Below are 12,188 nucleotides of genomic sequence, written 5' to 3'. Positions count from 1 at the left end.
TTAAAACTCAAATATCCTTACTGTGCTCTCAAGAAATTATCTAGATCAAAACTTGGTAGTGAATGCTAATTTTCCTGATATCTCTCAGGACACTTCTAACAGACCTGTTTATCGACATAATTCTAGAATAGTTAGGAAGTTGATAAATACTCTCAACATAGCTTCTTTCAGGAATAAAACTAAAGACTCTGATTCATCGTCAGGGCACTCAGCTTTGTGCTGGGTACCTCAGCAACTTTTAGGTATAAGTCAGCTCCTCAAGTTAGCCAGAACGATCCAGCATTGAACTGAAGACTTGGAAATACTTTTTTAAAACTCCACAAAATAATACACTTAAAATAATAATGACTTCCATGACTAGTTTAAATTAGGCTAACTGTTCCACAGTCTTCATAGTTTCAAAGTCTTATTTATTTAAACCATGGAAAGAGTTTACACATGAATTGATGACTCCTCTTTTCTTTCCATCTTTCCTTCCTATTCTCATTTCTGACTGACACATCCTATTTAAGAAAAAATGTCTTTGGGATTAAAAAAAGCCTTGGACTTAAGATAAAAATGTTGTTTCTCCACAAATTATCTTGTGGTCATATAGGTAGCTTTTTTTTTCCTCCATGCTCTTGCCACAACAATTCCTCTCTTCAGCACTGGTGTTTGACTCCAGGATCCTCTCAGCAAAGCGTATGAGCCTGAGCGTGAGCTAAAGACCAGCCTGGGACTTTGAAATGTGCTTGAGATCACATTTGCCCTTGGTGGGAATTGGGCAGCTAACTTTTTAAGCCTTTGAATGTTCCTGTTTACATCCCCCAACTAAGCAGCAGCGGCACACTCATCTCCCTGGTGCGCAGGAGAGAAAGAGGGGGTAGGGGTCTAATTTCACAAATAGTGATGCTCATTAATGCTTACTTGTGCTTATTAGTCTAGGTCCAGAGCGATAAACACTATTTCCTGAACTATTTTGCATACAAGAATCCAGCTAAAGGACAAAAGTGTTATTAAAATGAAAATAAAAGGGGTTTGGGTTTGCTTATCTACCTTTACAATATAATTTCTATACAGACAATGCTACCAGTGTAAATGAACTCAGAGAAAGGACATGACATTTTCAATGTTGCTCTAGGTGATTAGATGGCATTAAAAATTACCTTTCCATATGAACCTTGTCCTAATACTTTCAGCAGCTCAAACTGAGAAGGATCTGCTTTTTCAAAACCTTCCTTCACATGATGACTGATGTCTATTTCCTTCACGATACCTTCTTCCTGCAAAGGAAACAACAAAAAACCAAAATCCCCAAATCAGAGCTGTTATCCTAAGGAAACATATTGTTTATGATAATCTCATCTTCTATTATGCTACAATCATTTATGAAATTTTGAAAATAGACACAGATGCTTGTCCAAGTATTCCACATGTCTGTTACTGGCTAGGGAGGGTAATGCCAGGACATCCAGGCTTGCTGCTTCTGTTTATTGAGCCTCAAGGTATGGCCAAGTAAGACAGAATCTGCAAGCTGAAACACAGAAGTACACTGTAGAGCTTGGTGTGCCTGTCACAGACCTTGCTAACAGAGTGGCATATACTCAAATCTGTACTATAGAGGCTCCAGCACCCTTCTTTCCACGCACTTTCTCATTCTCCCTCAAAGCATTGTGTAAATCCATCTTAAAAAGCTCCCTTAGTCTGAAGCAATAATTCTTCTTATGAGTAGGCAATACAGAAAAGGCATTGCTAAAAGCAGGTCTACCCTATTTACCTCAAAGAATGGAAAATTACTACCAGTAATCTTCTAAATAGAAAACATATTAATAATTTAGATGGGAAAATGGAGTGGTGGTGGGAGGAAGAATGACACACACTTTCTTGCTTGCAGGAATTAGCTTTAAATGCTTTGGGTTTTCCAGGTTCTTTTGTTAAAATGTTTCCACTGTCAATAGATGCACATTCCTCAAAGACACCAGTTGAACTAGGACTTCTTATCTCACAAGCTGCAACATATCATATGGCATTTGTTTTAGTTGTTTGGTTTATGTTACTATGGCATGTTCTTCTAAAAAGAGAGCAACTGGGTCATGTGGGACCCAGAGGGACTACATAGAGTTTACAGCAACCCAGAAAGTCATTGAGCCAAAAAGAAACCTGGAAGAAAGGACCTGTTCTTCAAGGACACAGTGGTGAGGACAGATAATATTTACATGCTTTTTTACTTCTGTCACGTTTTGTATACCTACATTTGAGCTTTTTTTTTCCTATTGAAACTATTTGTTCTAACTTCTCTACAACTAAAATATGGATTTTGAATACAAAACATTTTTGTTTCATCTCCCAGGTCAAAGGGAATTACTAATTTAGGAATAGGTTTGAATATTTCTGCACACAGCAGAAATAATTAGAATCTCATAAATATTATTTTTACATGCAATTTTCCTGCAATTGTCCCTTTCTCCCCCCAAAAAATCTTGATAAAAACTAGAAATATAACATTTGTTTCCCATTCTTAAAAAATAACATGGAGAAAATAGAAATAACATCCTAAAATGAAAATGCGTTCACAAAAGCATTTGGCCAAAACACATTCATTTACTAAACAAGAATAAATTTGATTCCCTTCTCCTCTAGAAAAATTGTTATCACTTTCCACCAGCTGCAATTCACCTGATGCATGGCTAGCATTACCTGGAATGCTCTCTGTACTGTAGCTTCATCCCTCCTCTTCCCTACCCTACCTCTTTATGCTTATGTGCTTTGGAACAGGGACCACATCCTCTTCTTGGATTGGAAAGCTTCCTCTACTTTGTGCATGCTACCAGAATAATGGAAAATAACCATCTGACAGCAACTCGTTTTTCTGATCGTAATTCCTCTAGTTTAAGTTTTGCCTGAAAGGAAATGCTTGAAACCAATGACCAGTTTTCACATTTAAAGTTTTCTAGGTACGTAACTGACAGGATCTCTCCTCTCATTTTTCTGGCTTTAATTGGTGTAGGAAATAGTGCATCTTTCCAATACTAAAAATATTAATTTTTTCAATTTTTTTTTCTAGATGAGAGAAACAATAGTTCACTGATACAAATTTGATACCCTGTATTAGCTGTTTCCTAAGGAAGCCAGGAATTACCTACATGCCGTTACCAAAGGCTCCACCAAGTTCTGAAGTGATGAGCTTTCATACTGAGGGACGTGCATCTTCAGGTTAACTGCCTGCAGCTGAGACACTTGCACACTGCTAAGAACATTATTTTGAGCTTAGCCCACCCTGCTACACCACAGCTTAGGTAAAGTATCTGGGCTGCAGTGCTCACCACCCATCTTGTTCAGCTGTAGAGCCAGGCTCCTGAATGACCTCTACACCAGACCTCTCATGCTTGGCAGTTTGCTCTCCGTTGAGCACAGGTAGATTTTGGGAGGACTGGCTTTTGCAGGCCAGTCTCTGTGTGTGGAGACCTGACAACTATCATATGATGAAAAAAGAGCATGATGTTTTCTCAAGTCAGGCCAGCTTGAAGGCACGTAGTCACCATATCACGATTTTGCCCATCTCTGTTTTGCACAGAAGCACAGCACAGCAAGGACCATCCACTGCAACCAGGTGAAGCAGTATGTGGATCTGAATTTTGAAATGTATTCGACAGACAAAGCTCTGCAACAAGGTATCTATCCCCACTTTTATGTACACCAGATATCTTCCTCAGATATACTTATCCTTTGAGCTGACACCTTGATCTCAAAAACTGTGTATGGGATCTATAGCAAACAGTAAACCCCTTTTTATATTTCAGTCAGATTATATTTCAACGCGAACCATGGAGTCACTTCAGCTACATTTGCAAGTTTAAATGATGAGTGAGTTTCAATTTGTCCATTCATATTAGTCATCAAAGTCACAGGCCTACAACCTTAAGCACATTTCTCATCACATTATTAAATTTAATATAAGCTCTTTAGGTTCATGAAATGTGTTCAGTTACAGGAATATACTGGAACTATTAAAGTAATGATAATTCAGCTTGCTGGAAGAATACTTTAAAAATTTTAGTGTTCCCAGAGAACCTGCATCTTTAATTAAACTCTTAGGAAAGATTATTTAAAAAGAATAGGATCAAACACAAGACCTAGCAGTGGTTATCAGTGAAGCACAGATTTAAGAGATGGAAAAAAATCTGTTACATTATATGACTTCATAGGAATATAAAAACGTTGATTAGAAGGGGCTTCTGTAGGTCATCTAGTCCAATGCTGCTGCCCAAAATATCACTGGCACTTGATCAGGCTAGCTGGTTTTTGTCCACTGTGGTTCTCAGCATCTCAAACAATGAGGCTTAAGCCACTTCCTATGAAAGAGTCTTCTCTTTCGATTTGCCTAGTTCAGAAATACCCACAGTCATGCTGAGCTGCCTGCTCCATGGGTCTTTAGGAGGAAGCAGGATATTTTTCCAGGAAGGTAGGATTTCCTGTGTATTTCCTGTGGTTTCCTCACAAGAAAGGGGCAGCAAAGCAGCATTGAAGAAAAGGATGCCAGACAGCTCTTTTTTTTTCACTGACAGTCACTACAGTGGCCTTACTTGTGGGCTGTCCAAGAGATGGATAGTATTTTAGCTGGTATGACAAATCCACTTCCCACTGGAGCGAGAAGCCCAACTGTCAGTAACTGAGACTGAAGATGGACACAGCCCCTTAAAGTAAATGTACACCAATGTGTTGGCACACATGCAGCCATTTCCCTGGCACAAATTTCTAGATTCTTATTACTTATTGTGCTGCATGAATTCTGGAATGACTTCTGTTTGCTTTTTGGTTTTTGTTTTTTTTTTGGTTTGTTTTACCTTATCAGAAAAGACAACAGAACAAGTTTTATGGTTCCCTTTTAATATTCCTACTTATTTGGGATTTTCCCCTATCATTTACGTCTTTTGAAGTCTCTCTGTATAAAACTAAGATGGAACATGGCACAATTTTTCTCAGGTACTGATGATCGGAGTGAAAACCAAACTATAAGAGCACAAGCATTGTGGGCAGATCTCCCAGCTATTTTTGCTCTGAATTGCAACTTAGGGACATCTCTAACCGGGACTTTTTTCACTGTTACAGTAAGTGCAGCAAATCTGCACTAGGAATTTGTATGACAACAATAAAACTGAAGCAAGAGACCCACAATACGGATGAGCCCTGGACTTCTGTGCACACTGAAGAAGCTGCTTTGATGGAAAGGACTTAACTCTGGAAACAAAAAATACAAGCAAACCTCCAAAATGGTTTTGATCAGTGAAACTGGTGGAGTCAAAAATGAATGTTCCACAGTTTCGTCTTGCAACAGCTGTGCACAACAGCCCAGGCTCTTGCTCCCTGCTGACTTGTCCCGACACTGCATTAGCAGGAATGCTTGACTTGATGGAGCTTGATCTTTTGTAAACGTCTCTAAATATTTATGTTTGCACAAAAAGCATCATCTTGTGACAAAATTGAGATGGATGTTCTTGGCAGCTTGAGGAAAGCACATGGTAGAGCAGCACAGACTAGGAGCGGGAGGGCAATGAACTGGAATACACAATGAAAGAGGAACGGAGAGTGCTTCTCTGTGCTAGTACAAGAAAGATCTATTCAGGACCTGATTCTACATTGCATTATTCAGTTAGCAGATTCCTCCAAAGCCCCTCAAATTGGCAGAAGTTTTGGACAAGCAAGTAACCCAGTATTTGAATGGAAGGATCATTTTTATCTCCTTTCTTTTGGGATATAGGAGGAGAGAGCCTCTGTTCTTGCCCTGTGGCTGTGGATGGCACAGACACATCTGTTTTGGTGCTTCCCGGAGGCAGCTGCTCCCTGTAGCACTGATCTCAGCTCAATTCCAACATTTCCTCATGCAGATCTTGGAGAAAGAGATGCACTAACACTCAGTGGCTGCCAGAGAGCAACCACAGGAAACTCTTCCAACTGCAACAATACTTCCCAACTCACTGTCACACATCTGAGTAGGACTGGGAAGCATAGGGGTACAGACCTAGGAATAGGGTAGAAAGTCACGCAAAAGGGCAGGCCTTCCTGGCAGGCCTTTTCTCTTTGGCTCCACAGCCTCTTAGCAAACATACTTCCTAGGAAACAGAGAGGTTTAACCTCTTTTGGAGCTTTGTCTGGCTTCTCCCCAACAGGTTTCTGAAGAAGAGCAAAGGTAATCCTCAAATCCAGAGACCATCTTAATTATGCTCTATATATTTCAACAACACGTAAAACTTCCTCACCTAGACTTCCTGAAACAGTCCAAAACATCTAGAGAGGGTGTAATTCCAGAGTTTTAGTGATGGACAATTTTGTGCAACTGTATTACATGGAAAAAAGTTATGGTGCTGATGTAAGATGATTATTGTTTTGCAAAATCAGTAGGACAGGATTCCTACTTTTATTCCTTTCCTGGCCATCTCCCCACTAGCACAAGATCAAGGCTGCCATGCAGGTATGGCTGTAAGGAAGGGTTAACTTCATTTTCCAATAAACATAAGTGCAGTTTTGATGTGCAAGTTCTCCAGTCTTCAGATACATTGGGCTTTCATACTTTAGGAATTGAGGTCAAGGAAGAAATAAATTAAAGTGCAGCAAGAGGAAATAACAATGTAGACTCTAAAGAGAATTGCTGTTTGAGAGAATCATCATTCATCTATAGCATATGCTCAAGATACAGACTCTGTTTCATTACCAGTCTTATCACTTGGCAGGTTACCACCTAATATAAACCCAAATCACAACTATTTAATTTTCAAGTACCACAGGCAGCACAACATTCCAAAATAATACAGTTCATAAGGAAAGCATGTTTAAAACTATGATATGGGAATAGTTAGGTCAGGATATGTCCTGAAGAAGATGAGGCCAGGTTTCCACCTCTGTTTCACAGTTTCTAATCTGGTTCAACCCACAGGAGAGTAATTTTTGACAAGACATAATAGGGTATTCAAATGCTGCCTAGTACAGGAAATGAGTTGCTGGCCTGTGTTCAGTTCTTTGAGGACAAAGTATCCACATTCAAAAATAAAAAAAAAGTATAGGAGCATTTTCATTGGCCTCTTCCAAAGCCGGTCTCCAGCAGCTGGAGTAAAATTTGAAAAACAAATCTTACATTTTAAATGGTTTGTAATCCAAGTTCTGGCTTCTGTTGTGGTCTGGATAGATGTAACTGAACAATAATACCATAAATGGGTCTGGTTGTTTTGTCCTCTACAATCAAATTAACATTTGCTTTAGCAACAGTAGACTGGACTTGTTGAGCCCTTAGAGAAGTATGTGGAACTCACAGTGAATTCACTGGACCTTGTGCCAGGTCTGCATTTGGCCTTCAAGCATAAGGTTATCTACCCTCTCAAAAGGTCATATAGGGTTAAATAATTGTCCTGGTTTCTGCTAGAATGGAGCTAATTTTCTTCCCAGTAGCTGCTGTGTTTTGGATTTAGTACGGGATTTGCTATACAAAGAATGTTGATCATACACTAGCATTATTAGTTGTTGCTAAAGTAACCAAGGATTTTTTTCAGCTTCCCAGGTTTTGCTAATGTGCGGATGCAAGAAGCTGGGAGAGGTATAGCCAGTACAGTTGACCCAAATTGGCCAAAGGAAGTATTCCATGCCATAAATGTCATGCTCAGTATATAAGCAGGAGTTAGCCAGTGGGCTTGCTCTCTTTTTTTTTTTTCCCTCTCACTGCTCGGGATGTCTCCAGGGTCCCTTTTTAGTCTCGTTCCATGATAGCTGCTCAAGATGGGCTGTACTGGTGGGTCATTTGGGTGGCAAGTTGTGCATCATTTGTTTTGTATATTTTGTTAAACCTATATATTATATTATTATCAAGATTTATATGTGTTATTATCTCTTCCTTTGCTATCCTAGTAAACTGTCTTTATCTCAACTAACGAGTTTTCTTTTCTTCCCGATTCTCTCCCCCATTCCCTCGGGAGGGAGAGCGGGCGGCTGTGTAGTATGAGACTGTTGACTGGGGCTAAAGCACAACAATAATACAAAATAACTTTTAGAGAAGTTGCTATTTCTTTCCCAGACCTTTCACAAACGTGAATAGCAAGTGTTATCTTCCATACGGAATCCCACCAGGCAGGTCAAAATCTAGTGGAAAACAAAATTCTGAGAGCAATTTCTGTGGAGTGCAACACTATCAGTTCCTGTTAATTCCAGCAGACGTTTTTTTACCTTTTATGCTCTCTTTAGCACCCTTCTCCAGTTCTAACTTTTTTCCTGCATTTTAGTATTTCTTCTCCCTAATGCATGTCTCTACAGATGAGGTTCAGCTGAAATAAAATAAACTAAATGTGAAGAGAGGAATCACAAGGGGCAAAAACAGTGAATACAACCTGCTGGATAAATTGGTGAAGTCCTGGGTGAAGCTGGAAGTTTGAGTATTCGGGAGATTTGTGTTCAATCTTTTGTGCTACCAGATTTCCTGTGTATCTTTGATGAATCACTTAGGGTTGGACTCAGTTAAATAAATCTATAGTACAGGAAACAATATTTTGAATTAGTTGTCTAGCCTTACTTTATAGTCAATAGAGAGAAGCAGGCACTTCATGATTAAAAGAGATCAGATGAAGTCACATCCTAAAGTGCACATTTCTCTCTGCTGACTATGAAGAATGACTAAGATCACTTGCTGGGCTGGCTGGGGGCTTCTGCAGTTGCATGAGATGAATTCATGTTTACTGTAAAATTTTGAAAAACATTTTAAATAGAATAGTATGGTGGTCAGATTTTTAATGGCATTACAAGAGACACATCTGCAGATACATGCCCTGGAAATTTTAACAGAACTTCTATTGAAATTAAATGTTTTTCAAAAGAACTTCGACACTTGAAACATTCAGGCATTTTAAAAAAATACTCTAAGGTGTCAGGAGTAATCTAGGTATCAGGATTTTGCAGCTTTGGTTAATTAGGCATTATTTCTACTTCCTCTCCCACCTGAAAAATAGGGATAGCTGCTTTTTGTGATCTTATGGGAGTACTGTGAGAATTAACACAGAAAAAAATATGAAATTGTCTCATACTGCAGTAACAGATAGACAAACCATCTGAAATGCATCCAGTAATACATAATTCAGGTGGCCTATAACCGGATTCTCCTTTAGCTCAGATTGAGGCATCTTGATCTTGAAGACTGGTGCTCTTTATCTGATAATTGTAGCGTCTTTACAGACTCAGTTCCTGACTAGGACAAATACATACACCACCACAACTGTGAAGATGCATGAAGAGAACCATCTTCCCGTTTCAAAGTACAGATACAGATGAAGTGAACAGAGATGCCAATTCTTGATCTAACTTCCAACTCTAGACTGAAATCATTAGCCAGAGTAATCTAATTTTTGTGTTAATTCTGGTGCAAACTGCAAAGGTTTATGTGGAGTGGTGAGTAGAAAGAGCTCCTAAAACCCCCTACTGAAGCAAAGGGTTAAAAAAAGCATAACAAAAGCAAACTATTTGGTTATGAGAAAATACAAACAGTTGGCCAGCCTTATTCAAACAGCAGCACTCTACAAATACTCAAATACATTTGCGAACTTTAACAGAAACAGTCTCAAAATTAGTCACACCATTAAAGGAGGAAGAACTCCACTGTATTGCTCTAGATCTACAATATATAAGAGCAGGGACGTTTTCATCAGCATCCTACTTTGCATGGTTTACAGGTGTGCCTTTGGCCTTTACATCTCAGAAGAGCTGTAAGGTTCAACTACTGATTGTTTCTGTTGGTGAACCGGCAAAAGAATAATATCTGCTGCTCATTCACCAAGGAAATAACTGCAAGTAAGTCTTGATCCAGTGCCTAGAAGAAACTTTTGTTACTCTTAGAAGGATAAATATTCCTGTTTCCTTAGGATGATGCTATGTTGCCACTAAACAGAGTTATGAAGACTACCTGCAACAGCAGGGGACAATATACATCACTGCATTTTATTTTTCACCCTCCACTATAGCTCAAGTCCTGCTCGTGGGTCAATAACATACCCTGTGCACTCTGGTCTAAACTGCTCGCAAGCTCTCTGTGAGGGGCTTGGGTGGCTCCTGCTGGAGACCCTTCCCAGCGGTGCCAAGACCTCCCACCGCTGCAGCCTGCTCACCAGAGCTGCCTGGCAGTTGCTGCAGCATGCTAGCCCTCATGGGGAAGTTCTTACTACAGTCCCAATGCGATGGCAACCTGTCACTCATGCGCTTCTGTTATAGGGTGCAGACAGCCCCCATATGCCTCTGTGTCCCAGCTTTCCATCTGTAAAATGCAAGCGAGGCCGTCTTCCTTTTTACACGGGTTACTGGAGTATAAGGGCACTGGAAAGACTATGAAATGCTCAGATGCTATGATATTAGGCTCAGATAAGAAGGAAGGCAGACAAAAAAGTCTGTCTGTTCAGGATACTGTTCAAGAAATACACTTACTGAAGGGCTCCAGTTCCCTTATTGCTGTACTCAGCTGCTTCATAAACTAGAAAAAAAAAGTGCCTGATGTTTTACTAGTGCATTTGAATGTGAACTAAAAACCCCAGCTGCACTAGGAAGATAAACTGCTTAAGCAAAACGTATTTGCAACCATTTCCTCATCGTTACTCAAGTGATCCAAATAAAACACTGCTCACCATAGCAGTGTAAATGGCACCACAGCACAGCAAGTAGAAAACAGTGTAACAAAGTCCTGGTGTATTTGCATGGTGATTTTAAAGAACTGAATAATCTTTAATATGCATATTTAAGGAAAAAATGCCAGATTTCACCTCAAACTGTGGGGCTGAGTGGACAGAAGGCTGTAATAAGAGACAATCACATTACTGAAGTGTTGGATTAGTCAGTTTACCAGTCTACTGTTTAAAAATCATTTGTAGGGCTTGGTAACTATCATTTTCTCTCCAAGAGGAATACTAGCCTGCTAGCAGATTTTGCATCCTTCTATTAATTAAATTAAGCATCAGCTGAGGGTTCAACCAGCCTGTACTTCACCAACTAGAACATTGTTGCTGTTATGTTAGGAAAAAACGTGTTGCAGTGAGGTTCATTATCCCAGTGGCATTTTACAGGCAGAGTATTAACAGGGAAAAAGACCAATGTGACTTCATTATGGAATCAAGGCAAATACAAATTAGTTCTAATGCTACTGTTCACTGCTTGGAGCGTCAGTGAAGGCACTGAAGGAAAGAGGGTGATGAAGCTGAATCTGGCAGAGAGAAGATGACAAAAGGGAAAGTCTACAGAGAAAATATGACAAGATTTAGCAACAACATGGACAGAGGAATAAGATGTGGAGGGCAGAGAGAAAAGGGGGTATCAAAAAGGACAGTGGACTTACAGGACAAGAGCAACTGTGGTTTGTGCCTATGCCAACAGAGAAGTAAATCGAGAGAAGACTGGGAGAAATTTGTATTGACTTTGCAAACTATCATAACTGTAATATGAAACAACTTGAAACGCAACTTTTGTCCCTTTTATACAGCTGCTTAATCCCATTTAAATGCCTAGCAGCCTACCTGGGTTGAAGAGAAAGAGTGCAGACATACTCGTACATACTGGAGCGATCCGATGGGGAAGTGGGTAAGCAGCCCTGGTATGCTCAGAACCACTCCCAGAAGAAAGGGCGAGAGTACAATGGGGACCAGGCTTTGCTGCACAGCTAGCTCCGGGCCCTGGGGGTCCCCTACCCAGTAACTCAGGTGGGCTGCCAAAACACGAATGAATGCTGTGGATCTAGGCTCTGCTTATTTATGTAGACTCTGGCTTTAGTTCTCTAACTTAGACAAAAAAAAAAAAGCACAGATAAAATAAAAAAATAACTTACACGAAGTACATGACAATACCTCATCTCATGCTGGGCTCCAGTTTCACAGACAAATATTTAACAAGGGATACTAGAACTGCATATTTATCTCTTCAGCTGTGTACTTTTTATTACGTCCATGGCTGAGACCCAGGTCATTATTTGCAGAAGTACGTATTTCAGTGCCTAAGGACTGTTACCATGCACAAGTACCTGTCTAAACAGACTTTTCACTCGCCTACTAGACATCTGGCCCAGAAAAAGGCCCATTACATTTTGTGGTTTTGTGTACTACTAAAAAGCCTCCAGTTTAGTTCATGTCCCTCAAAGATTCACATGATGGATCTCCAAGGAATGAGCTGCTAACTGATTTTACACATTCTCTTTTCTGTGAAGG

General features: G+C 39.9%; 1 protein-coding gene across 1 annotated transcript in view; it reads right to left on the bottom strand.

Annotated features, from left to right (window-relative positions):
- RPS6KA2 (ribosomal protein S6 kinase A2) overlaps window positions 1–1,230 on the bottom strand; it is a 104,218-nt gene extending 102,988 nt beyond the window's left edge. The window contains exon 1 of the mRNA XM_086743461.1: window positions 1,146–1,230. The gene's annotated coding sequence lies outside the window, so the exon portion shown is untranslated. The remainder of the gene's footprint in view (window positions 1–1,145) is intronic.
- Between the last annotated feature and the right edge of the window lie 10,958 nt (window positions 1,231–12,188).

The sequence above is a fragment of the Chlamydotis macqueenii genome, chromosome 3 (assembly GCF_036417535.1).
Source record: "Chlamydotis macqueenii isolate bChlMac1 chromosome 3, bChlMac1.mat, whole genome shotgun sequence".
Classification (NCBI taxonomy): Eukaryota; Metazoa; Chordata; class Aves; order Otidiformes; family Otididae; genus Chlamydotis; species Chlamydotis macqueenii.
Note: the sequence above shows the minus strand (reverse complement) of the source record. Positions and strands in the feature narration are given on the sequence as shown.